Here is a 20,796-nt window from a genome sequence, read left to right as displayed (position 1 = left end):
CGACGAGTATAGAGGACACGCGTTTAAAATAAAGCGCACTCCATGTTTTAATTTTTTTTTCTTGAGACAGTAATATAAGGGCACATAATAATGCGTGAAGAGATGACACTTTTTTAATGTCACTCTCTTTTGCGTAACATAAATGAATGAGTGTCGTGATTTGCGTGTCGTAAAAGGGTCTTTTTCTTGTAGTGGATCCCTTCTTGAAGTTGGTGATACCCTCTAGCTTTGCTTGGTAACCCATCTTTTATAGTTCTCTAAGAAGTTCATCATTGCTAGGGCTTTTCAACATAGTTAAAGCTAGAGCCCTAATATTGATTGCATCAAGAAAATTTTCCTTTGTAAGAATAGTTATTGAATCATCTTCAAGCTTGAGTTGGAACTGTTTTGGATTTTCTTTGGGTCTGAAGGCTGAGAAAACACATTTGAAAAGTATCAATTGAGGAACAACTGTTGGATTAGTGTCTAAGTCCATAACTATTTTGGTATGTGCTTGACCCGATTATGAGCATGGTCCTTTTGGGTTGCCTACAGCATAACAATATGTAGGATGAATTAAGGAGAGAAAGGTTTAAATATGATTTATTAATATATTATGAGAATAATATATTAAAAGAGAAATCATATTGTTTAATTAATATTAGTCAAGAATTAATTAAGAATTAATTTTGTTGCTAAAAGAGATTAATTAAACTTAGGGGACTAAAGTTGTAATTATAAGATAATTATAATTGGGCTATGGATCACCTAATAATATATAGGTTGGACGAATTCTATGGGAAGCCCATTAGAAATCGTCCAAGGGATATGTTAAAGGAGTCCATGGGCTGCTTAGGGCTTAAGCAGTCAGATTAGGGTTTCCTAGTCGAAAACCCTAATAGCCTACATGTATATAAAGGGCCCCTATGCCCCAAAAACATGGACAAGAGTTCCTTTAGGGTTTCTAGACGTTTTGGTCAGCCTCCTCTCTTGTCCTCTTCATTCAAGTTGCTTAGTGGTGTTTGTGACTCCATTAGAGGTGCAGCACTTGAGGCACTAAGCTTTCTGAAGCCAATCAAAGCAAGGAATTGATTGTTATTGCAATATAACAATCAAAGGTAATTACTAAACCCTTATTTCAGTTCTTATTTGATAGATCTAGGGTTTATAGCTTTGGATATTCAATTGCATGTACACCATAGGATTGATGTTTTGCTTAAAACCCATCAGTGGTATAAGAGCCTAGGGCTGTTTGCTAGTGAATTTGATGCTTAATTGATCGAAATTTGACTGAAAATCAAATTTTTTTTGGCTTCTGCATGCCTGACTCGCCGAGTCACTTGGTGAACTCGCCGAGTCGTCTGTACTCGACGAGTCCAGGTACAGACTCGACGAGTCAGCGGGTCTGGCAGGCTATTTTCGCGATTTTCTTGCTGTTTTTGGCTTGGGATACTTACCATAAACATTTTTTTATTCATAAAATCCGATTTTTATTGATTTTGGGTGAATATCCTTACCAAAATAGAAGATAATTGTGAAAGTTTAGATAATCTTTTGTTTTATTAGATAAATATTGATTATTTGTAATTTAGATTTGAATTATCTTGTGAAAAAGTTTCAAATTTCACCCTTTAGGTTTTATAGTTTAAATTTGAACTTAAAAGTTTTGTTTATGAAATTTAAATAAGTTAAACCCTAATGTTTTGAAAAGTTTCAAAACTTGCCCTCATGTTTTGGAATTTAAAATTTTTGATTAAAAGTTTAATTTTGAAATATTTAAATTCTAAACCCTAATGTTTTGAAATGTTTCAAAACTTGCGCTCAAGTTTTGGAATTTAAAAGTTGATTAAAAGTTTAATTTTAAAATGTTAAATTCTAAAACCCTAGTAATTTGAAAAGTTCAAATCACACCCTTATGGTTTTATTAATTAATTAAAGTGTATAATTAAAAGTGATTTAATAAATCCATAAAGTTTTGGTTTACATTTAATTAAATTAAAGGTATAATTTACAAAGTTAAACCAACTAGTATTTAAAAATTGTAAAATACACCCTATACTATATATAACATTAAAAGTCTAATATTATATATATGTATGAGTAAACAGTCAGTCTTACCGTTAGTAGGCCTCATTCACGAAGATGGTCTATAAGGGGTGTTTTAGGAAATTGCCTATAAAATGGCGATTAAATGGGTATCCACTCTTACCCACCGCACTCTTGACTAGTGGAGGGTCGTTAGCCGAATGGGTAGGATAGGACAGAAACCTTCCATTATAAGTATAATGAAGTACAAAGTAACTAAATGCTTATACAAATTCCCAAATCATAGTTACTTTAGTCAAAATGTGAAATTGTATGCTAACCCATGGAATTACACTTCATACCCTTATCAAACGTTAGTGGAGCGTGTGTGGTTAACCGACACACTAATTTGGGGATGACATTGGTGGCGAAGGGTGGCTCGATGTTTATCATAGATCAATGGCGCGTGTGTGGCTAACCGGCACATTGATTAGGTGATAGTAGCATTGGGGGCACCACGTGATTCATATGGTTATTCACACCTTGTTTGTGATCCTCGGCATCCCAATCACAAATAGTAGGGCATAATCGAGATTAAACATGCCATTGAAAAGTTCAATGAATCTCAAAAGAACTAGGAGTTTCAATTCATTTAAAACTTAAACTTCATTTTCGTTTTTCATGGTGGAAATTGGTAAATCGTCATTTACCTACCTTCAAATATTCTGCGACTAGATTACGACATCCCTCTTCTAGGTTGTAGAATATTGTGTTGGATCCTAGCCTTAATAACTCATTTTGGTGTTTTATTAAGGACTCAATAAACTTAACTTGAATTTTCTCCCGTTTTGTAGATGTCTGAATCTTACAATGGTCTTCCCAAATCCTTTGGAACAAGCTTTCCAAATGAAGATGACGTTCCGAGATACGATCAAGGAAATGAGAGTCATGCTTCACTTCTTCCACCTCCTCCAATTGTTCTCCCTGAACCACAAATTCGAAGGCTTGAAAAGTTCAAGCTCACTCAAACCCTTTTGGAAAGTAAACACGAAGATGGGAAACCTGTGTGTGCACATGTCTTAGAGATGAAGTCACACATTGATAGGTTAAGCATGTTGGGTGTCGAGATTTCAAGTGAGTTGGCTGTTGACTGGGTTCTTCAGTCACTTCCTGAATCATATAGTGAGTTCATTAGAGAGTACTATATGATGGATCACGATGCGACCCTCATTGATCTCACCTATTTGCTTATAGTTGCTGAATCAGCAATGATTTGGCATGCAGGTCAAGCAAATTTGTCTGGTGAATCAAACTCCCAAACTTCAATGGACACTGGCAACATTGGAAGTCCAGAAAGAACTAAGTCTATGATTGTCCGGTGTGTTGTGCCACAGGGGTCCATTTGCTTTTATTGTCAAGAGAAGGGGCATTGGAGACGAAGTTGCCCGAACTACCTGAGAGATCTAGGAGATGGGAGAGTCAAGACGTATGGATTTGCTTCAGGTAAAATCCATTAACTAACTCTTTTAAGTTCCTATTCTAGATTCTTAATACATGATGTGATAATATTACATTTTGATGTTTTGTAGGATCGAAGAAAAGAGAGGAAGGTTAAGGGAAGAAGTGAACTCAATCTAATCGTGAAGAAAGTGGATTTCGATCGCATTGTTTGTAGATTGGATTTTTGAGCTATTACTTGGAGTTAGAATAGATTGTTAAGAAATATGTAATAACATAATTTTTTTTCAATTGAATTGCATTGTACGGAAAAAAAATTTCCACAATAAAATGAATTTTATTTATCCTTGCAATTGCATGTATGAAAAATTGATGTTTGAAGGTTTCTATTATTAGCAATAATGGATTTGATTCTTAATTATGTTATTTGTGGAGATGTCAAGAATTCACCAAATAGGGAGAGTTTCTCATCGCCCAAGTTTCAATTGGACGGAAACTTGGAATCATACAACTTGGTTTTGTGATGAATGAGAAACTTCATATTTGGAAATTAGACTAACTCCTTGACAAATTATTAAGTGAAGGACTAGGAGATCGAGTACACAAGATTGTACGTTGATCAAGTCCACCACAAGAGTGATAAAGATATTCGTCATGATTTACTAAAGTTTAGTAAATATGAATGTACTTATAAGATTAAGTGTAATTCTGAGTTGATTGAAAAATGTTTCAATGAATAGCAGAACAAATAAGAAGAATCAAGTAGGCAGAAAGATAAAAGTTTCTCTATTCTAAGAAGAAGGGAGAGTACCTTTTATTGTGTTTTATGATAAGTCTTAATGATTAAGAACCATATCTCAATTGATTCTATAAGTGAGTCTTAGTACATTTGTATGTCTAAGAAGAGGAATTGGGAATAGTGGAATTGGTTAAATCAAGAAGTCAATCATACTTTGTTCTAATATCGAATCTTAGAGTCATACTCCAAGATTACGAATTGAGTGACAAGTCTTAAGTAGGTTTATAACACTCATCAAATGTGGAATTTGGAAAAGGTTTTCTTGTTCTGGCATATTTAAAATTGGTAAGTTGTGATGTCTTGGATAAGACAAAGACCAACTAGGACTTGAGGTTTACAACCTATCGTGTTGACATTATTGAATATTTGTTTGTCAAGAAATGTTTCTTGATAAGAGAACCTTATATGTCAAGGATTCAATGGTAGTTTTAATGGTTTTGGAAAAGTTTCAAGAACAAATCAAGAATAAACCTTATCGATCATCACTAGCACACGACTTGAGGTTTACAACCTATCGTGTTGACATTATTTCGTTTCTATGCCATTCCAATTGAGTTAATTATGCATGTGAGTTCTATGAGTTCTCATTTGAATGCATAAAGACAAAGTACCTTCATCGATGGAAAGTACATTGATATGTAAGGATAAGTTGTTAAACTACTTGGGAGACATGGTGGGCACTCGTGTTACCATAAGGCTAGAAATCAAGAAAGTTCAATCCATATGAGTTTGGATTTGTCGCAAACTTTGGTTTTGGAAAATTCACATGGATAGGAACTCATACAGCATAAAATCTAAGTGTCATAAGATTCCCTCCTTCATGAAAATGATTGTGAGGAAATGCTTTCACTAAGAGAGATTTTAAGAAGATAGTAATTGTAAAAAAAAAAAATTGAATTCTCAAATTCGATTATGGTTACGACATCCCTTTCCATAGTTCAAATTGTGAGATTTGGCAATTAGTCTAAACATTTGGGACTTAGTAACATAAGTTTTGAATTTGTTTAAACACACATATGAGCTATCTAAGGCAAAGTTGTATAAGTTTAAGAAGCTTAGATAAAGGATTATCGAAGCATCTGATATTAGAAATATGAACTTCAGAAATTCAATAGGTATTGTTTTCTAGAAGTTCAGTTGTTTTCTGAATACATGTCAAAGCTAGTGGGAGCATAAATGTTATGCTTATATGATAATAATCATCATGATAGTGGGAGCATAAGTGTTATGCTTGTATGATCATTATGGCACGTATTGCAAGTTAGCAATATTAATTATAGAAAAACAAAGATTCGATTTGCAAGGTTTCATGGGTTGGAAAGTTTTTTTTTGCTATAATTAAGGGAGAGAATATTATACTTCATTTCAAAATCTAAAGCTTAGATTGAGAAATTTTAATAAATTTAGTCAAAGGATACATAGTGTGTTCTCCAATTTCGATTATGATTACGATATCCCTCTTCATAGTTCGAATTGTGAGAACGTGACACATAAAATATTATGGCAGAAGATTGATAAAGTATCATATGTTTATGTAAGACATTATGCATCGTGTCCCATACGCTTCAGGTATAGGATCGATTGCAAATGCTATAATATTTGACCATTCTAAAATTTTCCAAATGTCTAGCGCATTAAGAGGGAAAAAGGACTAGAATTGGTTTTGACTAAAATATATAAACAACTATCAAAGGACAATCCAAAGTTCGCTGAGGATTGGTCGCTTGTGAGTAGTTGGAAGTATGGTATTGGATGGACTGTATCGACATTATTATGAATAGATAAGATTCTATTAAGAATGAGTTGTCATATGGAAAATATGGAAATGTTTCCATATTGGGAGTTGGATATTGAGAGTTTTTGTATAGATTAGAAACTTCTATGCAAGAAGGATGTTCAAAGGAATGTACTTTGAATGTAAGACTTCACGTCTATGGAATTGTCTTGTAACAATTTCTAAGAGAGTACTTTGTAATTTCATTAGCCAAGTCTTGGTGACTTGTGTGCTATGACTTTATGAAAGGATCGTTGCATAAAATGTTAGAATCTTGCATATTTGAATAGTTGCAAAGAACCTTGTGTTCTTACACAAATGATAAGGATTGGGAATTTTGAAATGAGCATCATTGGAAAAGTTTTTCAATTGATCTATTTCACAAAGCATGGACCATAGGAAACAAAGTGTGCATGCTTGGAGCATGGGACAATTGTTGTTATTCAAGTAATGAGTTGATTATCCGAAACATTAAATGATAAATAATGAGTAATCAATATGGTGGATAAATAGAAGTGTTTTATTTACTCTCACAAGTTTTGGGCCATATAGGATTAAGTATTATTGTTATGTTTCAGTTTGCATGTTTTGACTTCTAGAATAACTAGGTTATTCAAACATCCACAGTCGATCATACGTTGGGAGTAGGTATGAAGGAAGACTGTCATGAATCTGTCTTTAGATTGTCTAAAGTGTTTAGACATGGCACAAGTTTGCTGCAGAGTTTATGAGTGCTTTGATAAGACTAGAGTATTGGATTAAACCCACACTCCCTTGGATCACTTCATGGATTTATCACGAGTGATTAGTGAGACGATAATATTGTATATTCTTGAAACCGAGACGTGTGAGTTGTTATTTGTTGGTCGGTTACACATTGATAATAAGTAAACGCACCGGTAACTTGGTGTTATAAAACTTATTGTTGTGTGTGATTCAATTAGTAAATACAAGCGACCATTTGAGTTGAGGTTTATCCATTCCTTTTACCCAAAGTGGGATAAAATCGATATCTATGGGCCCCTCGATGATTTAGTGATGTCACTTAAGGGCTTGGCCAAGCCGAGACTAAGTTGATGTCTTCAACTGTAGTCCGTTGTCAGTCGTCATAAATCGGAAGTCGGGAAGCAGTATAGAGAGAATGATTGAAATTCATGTCTTATGTTGATACGATATCTTGAGAATGGAGGAATATATAATCTCTTATCTAAAGGACATGCGTATTTGATAAGATCAGAGTTAATAGCGGCTTTTGAAAGGTACGATTGCTGATCAGGTTCTGAAGTCATACGGAAAATAGTTATTAGACTTATCCAAGTGGGAGACTATTTGATTAGTGTCTAAGTCCATAACTATTTTGGTATGTGCTTGACCCGATTATGAGCACGGTCCTTTTGGGTTGCCTTCACCATAGCAATATGTAAGATGAATTAAGGAGAGAAAGGTTTATATATGATTTATTAATATATTATGAGAATAATATATTAAAAGAGAAATCATATTGTTTAATTAATATTAGTCAAGAATTAATTAAGAATTAATTTTGTGGCTAAAAGAGATTAATTAAACTTAGGGGACTGAAGTTGTAATTATAAGATAATTATAATTGGGCTATGAATCACCTAATAATATATAGGTTGGATGAATTCTATGGGAAGCCCATTAGAAATCGTCCAAGGGATATGTTAAAGGCGTCCATGGGCTGCTTAGGGCTTAAGCAGTTAGATTAGGGTTTCCTAGTTGAAAATCCTAATAGCCTACATGTATATAAAGGGTCCCTATGCCCTAAAAACGTGGACAAGAGTTCCTTTAGGGTTTCTAGACGTTTTGGGCAGCCTTCTCTCTTCCCCTCTTCATTCAAGTTGCTTAGTGGTGTTTGTGACTCCATTAGAGGTGCAACACTTGAGGCACTAAGCTTTCTGAAGCCAATCAAACCAAGGAATTGATTGTTATTGCAATATAACAATCAAAGGTAATTACTAAACCCTTATTTCTTATTTGATAGATCTAGGGTTTATAGCTTTGGATATTCAATTGCATTTTCATTAGACAAACTAGATCCAAAAGGTATTAGGTTTTGCATGTACACCATAGGATTGATGTTTTGCTTAAAACCCATCAACAACATCACAGACGGTGTCAAATGAACCATTGAGGGGGTAATTTGGAAGGTAGCAGATCATCAGTTTGATTTATTCATTGTAATGGTCGTGATCTTGAAAGATTTCCATGTAATTGCTCGATGTAATGTTTGGACCAGTGTTCTTGGTTGTTGATTTTGAACCATCGGGATTTGATTACTTTTTGGAAACTCCAAATTTTTCCATGGTTGTAGAAAAAGATATTGAAGAATTTGCAGAAAATGTTTTAGCAAGGAGGAAGAAGATGAAGTTCGTCTTTGAGGGTTCAGAAAGCGTAAAGCTTTTTTATGGAAAGAAATGGGGTATTTATACCTCACAATTTCAAAATGGAATTCAAACAGAAAAAATTATTAGAAAAGCATTTGTATGTGATTTTCACTTGAAATAAGTTGAGTCTATTTCTATATCCCTTTAACAAACATTATCAGAATGTTTTAGGTTAAAGAATTATATGTTGGAGCACTTGAAGTTGACATGGAGTACTTGCAACTGACGTGGAGCACTTGAAGTTGACATGGAGCACTTGTAGTTTACATGGAGCACTTGATGAACATGAAGCACTTTCACCTTACATGGAGCACTTGTTGAAAGCAAGTTGGACTATCATGGTCTCATATGGAACATCTTGATCATATATGGAGCATCAAGATATTGGTGGATCATCTGGAATATTGATGGCTCATCAGAAACATTGTTGGTCATCCACAACTCTCTGGCTCAACAAGAGGTTGATGGATCAACATGAATACTTAGTGCCTCAACTTAACAATATATCAACATGATCACATTGATGGCTCAACAAGATTACTCAATGGAACATGCATTTCGTTCATAGTCCATCATGAGAACGTGGTTGTACACCTTAAGTTCAAGATGTTGGAATAGTGTCTAAGGCTGCAACTATATTAGGCAAGTATTTGACCCGATTGTGCATGGTCCATTTGGGTTGCCTTCACCAAAGCAACTTGATAGGATGATTTATTATGAGACAATAAATATATCTAATATATTATGAGAATAATATAAAGAATAATATATTGTTATTTGATTAATATAAGTCATAGAATTAATTGGAATTAATTTGGTGACTTAAAGAGATTAATTAAATAAAAGGGTATAAACTGTCAATTGTTTGATAGTTAAACTTTAGACTGTAAATCCATATTGATATGCATTGGACGGATTCTAGAAGCTAAGGATTGCTTCAAATCGTCCAAAGGGTTATCTAAGGAATGGATTTGGATTGCTTTAAGAGAAGATTATCCAATTAGGGTTTAAGTTGTAACCCTTAAGGAGTCTACAAGTATAAATAGACCCTATGGCAAAGGGAAATCTGAACTTGATCTAAAGTAGAGAAGCTCTGGCCGAATTCTTCCCCTTTCCTCTCTCCTAAATCATCCTCCTTGCTATTTGGTGTTTGTAAGCCATTAGAGGAGTGACAATTGTGACTCTAGAAGCTCCAAGACAACAAGATCAACAAGGAATTCAAAGGTATGATTCTAGATCTGTTTCAATATTGTTATTACACCTAAATAGTCATTAGAAGTCTTGGATTCAAAGCATGTTTAATTAGAAAGCCTAGATCCGAGCATTAGGGTTTTGCATGCGCACATAGGAAAGTTCTTATGGCTAAAACCCATCAGTGGTGTCAGAGCCTAGCTTGGTTTTCATTAAATTGTTGCTTAATTGTTTGAAACTAAACCGAAAAATTCGATTTTTGTGTTTCTAAGTCATGGACTCGGCGAGTTCCAAAGTGGACTTGGCGAGTTGGCCTGACTCGACGAGTCCCTTTGTGCACTCGGCGAGTCCAAGCGTCAGGAATGGCCAGATTCGGGATTTCTTCATGATTATCTTATGGAAACTTACCTTAATCATAATAGATCAACCCTAATCCAATTTTTTGATATATATGACTATAATCTTGATCTAATTAAAGATATTTATCAACTAATAAAATATTTAATTTCCTTATATGATAATTAATTAATTATTTTGATTATTTTGGTAATTATCTTAAAAGAAATCTTGAATAAATCAAATATAGATAATTAGGAAATTAATTGTTAATTGAAATTATTTGTTATTTGATCCTCCATGTTTTAAATGTTTAAAACTTGTCCTCAAGTTTTGAAATTTATATTTTGTGATTAAAAGTTTTTAATTTAGACAACTTAAATTTCAAACACTAGATTTTAAAAGGTTTAAAATACAACCCTATACTAATATAATATTACAAGAATAATATATATATATATATATATATATATATATATATATATATATATATATATATATATATATAACTAAAATGCTAGTCTTACCGTTAGTAGGCCTCATTCACGAAGCCGATCTATAAGGTGGGTATAAGGTTGCGGCCTATAAAATGGCGCTTAATGGGTGTACACTCACACCCACTGCTTACTTGATCGGTGGAGGGTCGTTAGCCGAACTGGTAGGATAGGGCAACGTCATCCTCTCATTAAAAGTATAATACGTAATACAAAGTAACTACACATTTTTTAAAATTTCCCAATCTTAGTTACTTTAGGAAAAGTGAATTGATGCAATCCCATGAAATTACACTTTGCACCCTTGCTAAGAAGTTAGTGGAGCGTGTGAGGTTTACCAGCACACTAATTGGTTCTAAGCAAAAGTGGCAAAGGGTGATTCATTGTTTATCACAGTTCGATGGATCGTGTGTGGTTAACCGGCACATATAATAGGTAATCGTTACAATGAAGGCACCATGTAAATTTGCATGGTAATTCACACCCGATTTGTGATCCTCGGTATCCCAGTCACAAACAAGAGGGGAATATCGAGATTTAAACATGCCATTGAATAGTTTCAATGAATCTCATCCGAACCTAGGAATTCTCAATACATTTAGGACTTATAGTTAGTTTTTTTTTATGGTGGAGAATTAGTGAATCGTCATTCACTTACCTTCAATTTATTTGCATGTTACATTACGGAATCCCTTTTCTAATATGTAAATGTTGTTGTTGGATCCTAGCCCTAATTTTTCTTATTGGGTGATAATTAGGGATTCTTATTCTAATCTATCTTTGTCCTTTTCTTTTTGTAGATGTCTAACGCAAACAACGCTGCTGCTAGTTCTTTCACGTTGATGAGCCTTTGCCAAAAGGTCACCTTCGATGGAACGAACTTTAGCGAATGGATAAGATACATTCGCACCATTGCTCGCTATGAGGATAAGGAGTATGTCCTTGATGAGAAGCTCGAGAAGATCAACCCTGAAATCGCTACTCCGGCTGAAATTACCGCTTTTGAAACTCATGAGCGAGATGCAACGAAGGTATTTTGCATCATGATAGCCACCATGAACTCCGAATTCCAAAAGTCCTACGAGGACATGTACCCGTACGAGATGCATCAAGACTTGTTGGAGAGATACCACCAAAACGCGAGACAAGAGCGTTATGAGATTTTTACTAACATGATTTCCGCTAAGATGGGTCATGGAGAATCTCTTATCATGCGCCTGCAAAAGATGCATAGGTATGTCGACCGCCTTCGCAAGTTAAATGTTGATTTTGGGGAAGACTTGGCGATCGACATGGTGCTTCACTCCTTGCCTCCGATGTACAATCAATTTAGGATGACCTACCACATGAACAAAGAGGAGGTCAGCGTAAGCAAACTCCAAGGCCTCTTGAGGGTCGCTGAGAGCAACTTCAAAGACAAGTCTGTTGCACCAACTCCCACTCCACCCACTGCTCTTGTTTTGGCTATTGGTCAAGGAAAGGGAAAGAAGAGGAAGGATTCGTCTAAGAACTATCGCAAGGTTAAAGCCCGAGATGGTGCCTCTTCTAGTGGGACAAAAGTTGATCCCGCTAAGCCCTGCCCTAACCCGAAGGAGGCAGAGTGCCACCACTGCCACAAGATAGGACATTGGAAGAGAAGCTGCCCAGAGTACCTGCAAGCCATCAAGGAAGGAAAGATCAAGCCATCTTTCGCAGGTATTTACACAATTAAATCTAACGATTCTAATCATGCTATTTCTTGGGTTCTTGATACCGGTTGTGGTTATCACATTTGTTCTAATGTGCAGGGACTAAGAAGAAGTAGGGATGTGGAGCAAGGAAGGATCAATCTAATCATGGGGAATAGAAGATCGCCGCTTGTGACCAAGATTGGAGTGTATGCTTTAGTGCTTAGGAATAATTTATGTTTAGATTTGAACAATTGTTGCTATTCGCTAGAAATGGCTAGAAACATCATTTCATTTCATGGTTTATATAGACAAGGTTTTAGATTTTCTTTTAATAATGAGAATGGTTCTATTTTGGCTTATCTAAATGGTGTATTTTACTTTGATGCTATACCATGTAATGGAATTTATGAAATTGTCATGATTGTTGATAACTTAGGAAATGATGTTTTGAACATAGATTCTTCCACTAGTATGGATAAAGCATCCTTGTGGCATTGTCGTCTTGGACATGTCAGCAAGAAACGCATAGCCCAACTCCAAAAGGATGGAGTGTTGGAGTCATTCGACCTTAGGGAAGATGACACATGCGAGTCTTGTTTGCTTGGAAAGATGACTAAGTCACCCTTCACGAGTACGTGTGAAAGGGGTGAGGGTCTATTGGACTTAATACATACCGATGTATGTGGACCATTTAGATCAACCACGAAGGATGGGAACCGCTTCTACTTGACTTTTACCGATGATTATAGTAGATATGGGTATATCTATTTAATCAAGCAAAAGTCAGAAACCTTTGAAAAGTTCAAAGAGTTCAAGAATGAAGTGGAGAATCAATTGGGCAGGAAAATCAAGATGCTTCGATCCGATCGAGCAGGAGAGTACCTAAGTCTTGAATTCCACAATTATCTCAAGGAGTGTGGAATAGTTTCGTAATTGATGCCTCCTAGGACACCGCAGTTGAATGGTGTGGCAGTAAGGCGTAATCAAACCTTATTGGATATGGTTCTCTCTATGATGAGTCGTGCTTCACTACCTATCTCTTTTTGGGGGTATGCTTTAGAGACTGCCACCCATATCCTTAACCGAGTCCCTACTAAGAAGGTTGCCAAAACACCTCACGAGACGTGGACAGGGAAAGCTCCCTCGTTGGCACATATCAAGGTTTGGGGTTGCGAGGCTTTCGTAAGGCGAGATACTCACGACAAGCTCGAACCTTGAAGTGAGCGATGTATTTTCATCGGCTACCCGCAGACATCCTTTGGATATCTCTTCTATAGACCGAAGGACAATGTTGTCTTTGTTGCGAGGAGAGGAGTTTTTCGAGAGCAAAAACTAATAGGCCAAGGAGACAGTGGGAGGAAAATCGAGCTTGAAGAGATTCAAGAGTCAATAGATGAAGGAACCTATACCGCTGGCACTCAACCCGAGGAGGAAACTCCGGTTGAACTGATTGACGAGTCCTTACCTCTTAGACGTTCCGATAGAGTTAGAGTTCATCCCCAGTTTTATGGTTTTCATATTACTACCGAAGGGGACACGTATATTAGTGATGGTACACTAATAAATCTCGATGAACCTAATAGCTATAAGGAAGCCATGGCAGGCCCGAAGTCTGCAAAATGGAAAGAGGCAATGGATAGCAAGATCCAATCCATGTATGATAACCAAGTTTGGAATTTGGTTGATTATGTGCCCGGACGTAAGACCTTTGGGTGCAAATGGATCTTCAAGAAGAAGCCCGACGTGGATGGAAACATACACACATATAAAGCGCGATTGGTTGCGAAGGGCTTTACTCAAACTCCCGGAGTTGACTATGATGAGACCTTCTCACCAGTTGCGAAGATAAAATCTATTAGAGTGATGCTAGCTATTGCCGCATTTCATAATTTTGAGATTTGGCAAATGGATGTCAAGACCGCTTTTCTTAATGGAAAGTTGGTTGAGGATGTTTACATGGCTTAGCCAGAGGGGTTTGTGGATCTGAAGCATCCGAATAGAGTGTGTAGGCTTGAGAAGTCCATTTATGGACTTAAGCAAGCATCTCGCAGATGGAATCTTTGCTTCGATGAGAAAGTCAAAGAGTTTGGAGTATAGTAAGCTTCCTCGTTCTATATGTCGATGACATATTACTCATAGGAAACAACATCCCGACTCTGCAGGAGGTTAAGTACTGGCTCGGGAAGTGCTTCGCTACGAAGGAACTCGGAGAGGCTTCTTACATTTTGGGAATAAGGATAGTAAGAGAAAGAAGTAAGAGACTAATTGGATTTAGTCAGAATACTTACTTATAGAAGATACTAAAACGTTTTAGTATGGAGAACTCGAAGAATGGAGAATTACCGATACAAAGTAATGCCAAGTTGAGTAAGACTCAAAGTCCGAGTACCGAAGTTGAGATAGCAGAAATGAGCCGAGTACCATACGCTTCCGCAGTTGGCTCAATCATGTACGCTATGACTTGTACTCGCCCTGATGTAGCCTTCACTTTGAGCATGGTTAGAAGATATCAAGGGAATCCTGGCAGAGCACATTGGATTGCGGTGAAGAATATCCTTAAGTACCTTCGGAGGACGAAGGAATGGTTCTTAGTCCTCGGAAGGAGTGATGACTTGAAGGTGCGAGGGTATAGTGACGCTAGTTTTCAGACCGACAGGGACAACTACCGTTCGCAGTCGGGCTGGGTCTTTACCCTAAATAGAGGAGCAGTGACATGGAAGAGTTCCAAGCAGGAAACCGTAGCTGATTCAACGTGCGAATCAGAGTACATTGCAGCGAGCGAAGCGTCGAAGGAGGCAATATGGCTAAAGAACTTCATCGATGATCTTGGAGTTGTACCTGCCATAAAGGAGCCCATGGAGATTTACTGTGATAATGAAGGAGCGGTTGCCTTGACCAAGGAACCGAGGGATCATGGTAGATTAAGACATATCGACAGAAAATATCACTTCATTAGACATCGTGTAGAAGAAGGACAACTCGTAGTGAAGAGGATATCATCAGAAGATAACCCAGCAGATCCGCTTACGAAGGGACTGAGTAGGGTTAAGCACTTGCAGCATGCTAGGAGTATTGGGCTGAAGGTTGATATTAGCATAGATTAGATAGTATTAGAAACGTGTAATAGATAAATGTAATTAACATTTGATGATTAAATAAAGGAGTTTTATTTATGAGTAATGTTACTATCTTATGTTAAATGTTTAACTATTGTTTCACTTTGCATGTTTTGACTTCCAGAATAATTGAGTTTATTAGGAATAATCGAATTGTTCAAAATCGTCCACAATCGTTCATATGTTGGAAGTAGATATGAATGAAGATTGTCATGAATTGGTGTGTAGATTGTCTAAATGGTGTTAGACATAGCAAAGAGTTGCTGCAACGTTCATGAGTGCTTATGAACTAGTTTTGAGCATTAGAACAAACCCGCGCTTGCTGGAATCACCTTATGGTATATGATATAAAAGGGTGATCGCAAGACGATAATATCATATAGTCTTAAAACCTAGATATATGGTTTGTTATTTGTTAATTGATTGTACATTGATAATGCGAAAACGCATCAGTAACTCGGTGTTATAAAACACATTGTTGTGTATAGTTGGTTAATGAATAAGTAAATGCATATAAGTCGAAGTTTATCTGTAACTTTTATCTAATAAGGTGAAAGCAATATCTCGGCCACTCGATGATTTTATTTGACTTATGTGCTGGGCCCGGTCAGAACTGAATTGATGTGTTCGATTAAGTTCTATGTCAAATAAATCGGAGATCGAGAAAACTAAATGCTTGACAAACCATTCCATAGGATTGTCAGCATGATATCTAACAGAGGACTGTACGATCCCTTATCTAAAGGACAAGATTGATTCGATCAGAGTTTGACAGCGTCTTTGAGAGCCACGATTGCAAATCGAATTGTACTTGTGCATATAGGTACTAGACTTATCCAAGTGGGAGACTGTTGGAATAGTGTCTAAGGCTGCAACTATATTAGGCAAGTATTTGACCCGGTTGTGCATCGTCCTTTTGGGTTGCCTTCACCATAGCAACTTGATAGGATGATTTATTATGAGAGAATAAATATTATTAATATATTATGAGAATAATATAAAGAATAATATATTGTTATTTGATTAATATAAGTCATAGAATTAATTGGAATTAATTTGGTGACTTAAAGAGATTAATTAAATAAAAGGGTATAAACTGTCAATTGTTTGATAGTTAAACTTTAGACTGTAAATCCATATTGATATGCATTGGACGGATTCTAGAAGCTAAGGATTGCTTCAAATCGTCCAAAGTGTTATCTAAGGAATGGATTTGGATTGCTTTAAGAGAAGATTATCCAATTAGGGTTTAAGATGTAACCCTTAAGGAGTCTACAAGTATAAATAGACCCTATGGCAAAGGGAAATCTGAACTTGATCTAAAGTAGAGAAGCTCTGGCCGAATTCCTCCCCTCTCCTCTCTCCCAAATCATCCTCCTTGCTATTTGGTGTTTGTAAGCCATTAGAGGAGTGACAATTGTGACTCTAGAAGCTCCAAGACAGCAAGATCAACAAGGAATTCAAAGGTATGATTCTAGACCTGTTTCAATATTGTTATTACACCTAAATAGTCATTAGAAGTCTTGGATTCAAAGCATGTTTAAATAGAAATCCTAGATCCGAGGATTAGGGTTTTGCATGCGCACATAGGAAAGTTCTTATGGCTAAAACCCATCACAAGACACATTCCAACATTCAAGAAACAACTTAACTTAATCAATGGCACCTCTGGAAGTTGATGACATCTTAGAAGACCAAGGAGAAACATGATGCTCATATTGCTCATCGTATTTTTAATGTTGATCAAGGAGGATCAAGAAATATGAAGACTCAAAACTTGAATTGAACCCTAATGGAATACTAACAAAATTGGAATATTGCATGCATTCTCCGTTAAGTAGGGGAAGGGTGTCAAATGATGACTAAGTCATGATACATGTCATGTGACAACCCAAATTTTTTTATCCTGTATAGTCAAATACTTTATTGAAAATCAAATTCATTCCTTCTATCATTTAGCACATTTGGAGCCTGTTTGAGTTTATCTGCTGGTTCCATAGTACAAAGAACGAGCCTGAAACACCTTGACCCGGAGTTCACGACCACCATATGGGAGTTTACGGCTATAAACTCCATCTGGGCCGTAAACTCCATCTTCTATGATGATATGTTGGCCATTTGTTCATTTCTTTCTTTCCCTTGGCTGAAATCCTCTCAAGTATCATCCCGATCTTCGTCCCCGATCTTTAAAACTCGTAAGTTTATTGTCCTAATTAGTTGATATCTTACATGATATAATGATCTTAGATGATTTCATCCATGAAGTCATTCCATTTTGTAGATCTTCAAGTTTCACCAAGAACATACACTAGTGTTCTTGGCCAAAACCGACCATTCAAGCTCCTATATCGTAAGTACTCTTGTTCTAACTCGTTGTACACTAGGTTTAACATGTTTAGAGCTTAGAATCATCAAGAATAAAGGGTTGAATGAGAGTTTACGGTTAAGGATCTCCCAAGGCCGTAAACTCCCTATAAGGGTGCAATGATGCCCTTTCCTCCTTCCAATTGACTAGAACTTAGCATAGAACCAACCACCATTGAACTAGGGACTTCAAGCAACGAAATGGTACATGCTACCATGAGTTTACGACAATAAACTCATGGGGAAGTGGTCCCCAAGTCGTAAACACAAGTTAGGGTCATTCTTGGACCTTAAACTCACCTAGCCTCTTCTTTAAGCCTTTGAACACTTAACCACTTAAGACACCTTGCCTTTAAGCCTCAAATGGAGACCAATTAGAGAGTTTACGGCCAGGAGTAAACTCCCCTGGGCTGGAAAATCCAATAAGTATGGTCTATAGACCATAAACTCAAATACGAAGCCTTATAATCCTTTGTTGCAACCCAATGGCCTCCTAGCACTTTGACTAAAGTGTTTTCCGTGCATAAGGATGTTTATACTTGTCTAATTAGTGTTATAATCACTATTTTATATATACATATGTCTTTATATGTTATTAGGATCATTGTGTGTGTTGAAGTCTTCACTTAACACCAAGCACTCGTCCGACACTTCCACCCGATCCACTCACTGCAGGTGAGTTCATACCCCTTAACTAACCCTTTTAAATGTTATTAAATGTTTATAAATGATTTTATAGGGGGTGAATACAAGTTGAATCATACTTGTTATTATATCAATCACGTGTGATTAATAACTAGCATGCAAATGGATTTACTACACTTTTAGCTGTTTTACCAAACATATTACTTCAAATGACTTTCTCAAACGTTTTCATGTGTTAAAGTCTTTATATAAATGTATTACATACTGTATGTTTCCTTTCAAAATCTATTACAATTGTGTTTCAAACAAAGGTTTTTCTTATACTTAAAACTGTTCTTATCAAACAAACTGTTTACAAATCGTTTTATAAACTGACATCAAGTCATCATTTCTTAGTTATTAAACTTTTCAAAGGTTTTATAAAACTTCTTTTATACTTTTATATTGTCAAATGCATGCCTATATATGTATAGTTATATAAGTAATGTTTAAAGTACTTAGGACAGCCAGCTCGCTTTATTTCCTTTTCCTGGTTGGGATGTGGCCTTAGTGCATCGGTTATTCGTCCAAATGTCGTCTAAATATTAGTTATATATCATGTATACATACATAGACATAAAAGTTCCATCATTTAATTCATTACCTTTGGGTAGCAAAGGCCTACTTTTGGTTATACACGTACATTACTAGTAGCTATAATAGGTATAGTTAGGAGATTCTACTTACTATTCAATGTACCAAGAATCACACAAGAGTCAGTTCATTCATGAGTCTATGCAAATATACTATTACATATTAAGCAAAGAATACTATAATAGAGAATACTATAACAGAGAATACTATAATAGAGAATACTATATCAGAGAATACTATAACAGAGAATACTATAACAGAGAATACTAGACAGAGAATACTATAACATAGAATACTAGATAGAGCATACTATAACAGAGAATACTAGATAGAGCATACTATAACAGAGAATACTAGATACTAATGCATGCTATAGGAAGAGATACTATTAATAATATATTAATAGATATTTATAATTACGATACGGGACTTACCATTCCACACCCGGCTGATAGCTACGGTGGGAAAATGCATGTCGACGGATGTCTACGATTGTACTGTTCGGCGAGTTTCCAAGCCGTGAATATCCTTGTACAAAAGGATACAATTATAATAATTATATTATTTCCTTATTACCTTTAATTTGTGTCACATTCACATAATCGATGAGGTAGACTAGATTTGAGTAATAATAGTTATTACTTCAGTAATTAGTACGAATAATACTGTAGTACACATATACATTTTCCAAATATATTTAAATTGTGATCGTCTTACATAAAAGGTAATATAAAACTATATTTTGATAATGATAGTCATACTTGGGAAAAGCTTTCATTTTTATAAAGAGACAAACATACAAAACAGTCGAGTGTAGGTAGAAGACTACTTTTTATACCAGTAGAAAATATAGTTTTTTTTCTAGGAGTTTTCAAACTTATACAAAACTTTACATTGTGCAAGTACAAACTTTTTCACCAAACATTTACTAGTCATTTCTTTATAGTTTTACAAAGCAATGACACCTAAAATACTTATGAAGTCAGTAGCTTAAATGTTGATCTACAATTTCAAAATAACTTGTATTCTCAGGTCACCAATAGACAGGTACGATGACCAGGTGTTGTGAATATGGAGCAGTCAAGACTCGTGTTTTATCATGATTATTCATTATGTTGTTTATTCAATGAAAGAACACACTTGTATTTAAAATTATACTATTAATGCAATGGATAATGTTGTTTCTTGTTTACTACTTTGCATTGTTGTGATACTATACATGACGTCCTCCGCCCCAGAACGTTGCCGCCGTTCTCGGTTTTGGGGTGTGACAGATTGGTATCAAAGAATTGTTTATAGTGAATTAAGTATATTAACCCATAAAAAATATACCAAATATAAATACAATGGGATTAAAATACTCTGACCAAGAGTTTATATTTTTAAATAATAAAATATTTAACTAAGTATACATACCTGCATTCACACTAAAAACAGTGTCACAATGACAAGAACAAAAGTATTACGATTGTTGAATATCACTAGTAAGCTCGGGGATGTATGGTCAGTCTTGGGAGTGGCATTGCCTAATCAACTATGCTGGTCTGAGGAGTGATTAGCATATGCCCAACACTACCGCAATGAGAACTCCAGAACAGAACATAAGTCTAAAATACTATATGAGTATTTTGTGTCACTATAACTACTTACTTTAGAACTAAAATGATCTTCATTACTAGGTCAATAGTTGCTAAGTGGATACGCTAAGGTTATATGTAACTAGGATGATATAGACTTAGAATCTATGAATTTTTGCTTTACCCCTGTTCCTTGTGAATTTAGAGTTAAGGTCACTTATTCGAAGGCCTATAGTGTTTTGATTACATATAACTGGTATGCATTTTACAAATAGTGATGTAACTAATAAAGATTATCAAATAATTATCTAGTTAGTTCGTCTAATA

The sequence above is a fragment of the Lactuca sativa genome, chromosome 4, assembly GCF_002870075.4.
Source record: "Lactuca sativa cultivar Salinas chromosome 4, Lsat_Salinas_v11, whole genome shotgun sequence".
In the NCBI taxonomy this organism is placed as follows: domain Eukaryota; kingdom Viridiplantae; phylum Streptophyta; class Magnoliopsida; order Asterales; family Asteraceae; genus Lactuca; species Lactuca sativa.
Note: the sequence above shows the minus strand (reverse complement) of the source record.